The sequence below is a fragment of the Rhinoraja longicauda genome, chromosome 17 (assembly GCF_053455715.1).
Source record: "Rhinoraja longicauda isolate Sanriku21f chromosome 17, sRhiLon1.1, whole genome shotgun sequence".
In the NCBI taxonomy this organism is placed as follows: domain Eukaryota; kingdom Metazoa; phylum Chordata; class Chondrichthyes; order Rajiformes; family Arhynchobatidae; genus Rhinoraja; species Rhinoraja longicauda.
The window spans coordinates 10,476,713-10,477,094 of NC_135969.1; positions in this window are offsets into that span (position 1 = coordinate 10,476,713).

Here is a 382-nt window from a genome sequence, read left to right on the forward strand (position 1 = left end):
ATCGATCACCTGTTAACTAGTTCTAGGTTTTCCCATTTTCTCATCCACGCCCTACACATTGTTTTTTTTAAAAAGAGGCCAATTAACCGACAAACATGCATGTCTTTGGATGTGGGCAAAATGCAGAGCACCCGGAGGAATCCCACGTGGTCACAGAGTGAACATGCAAGGTCATGAGTTGGTCATGGCCTTCTGAGGTCAGGATGAAACCCACATCTCTGGCGCAGTGAGGTAGCAGCTCTAACAGCTGCACCTCTGTACCACCCCTTGTCCAACTTACCGATAGACAGGCGATCACAATGCAGATATCACAGAACAGAGATCATGAAATTATGTAAAATCACAGCACGACTCCTTAAAATGAATGGCATGTTTAGCGATA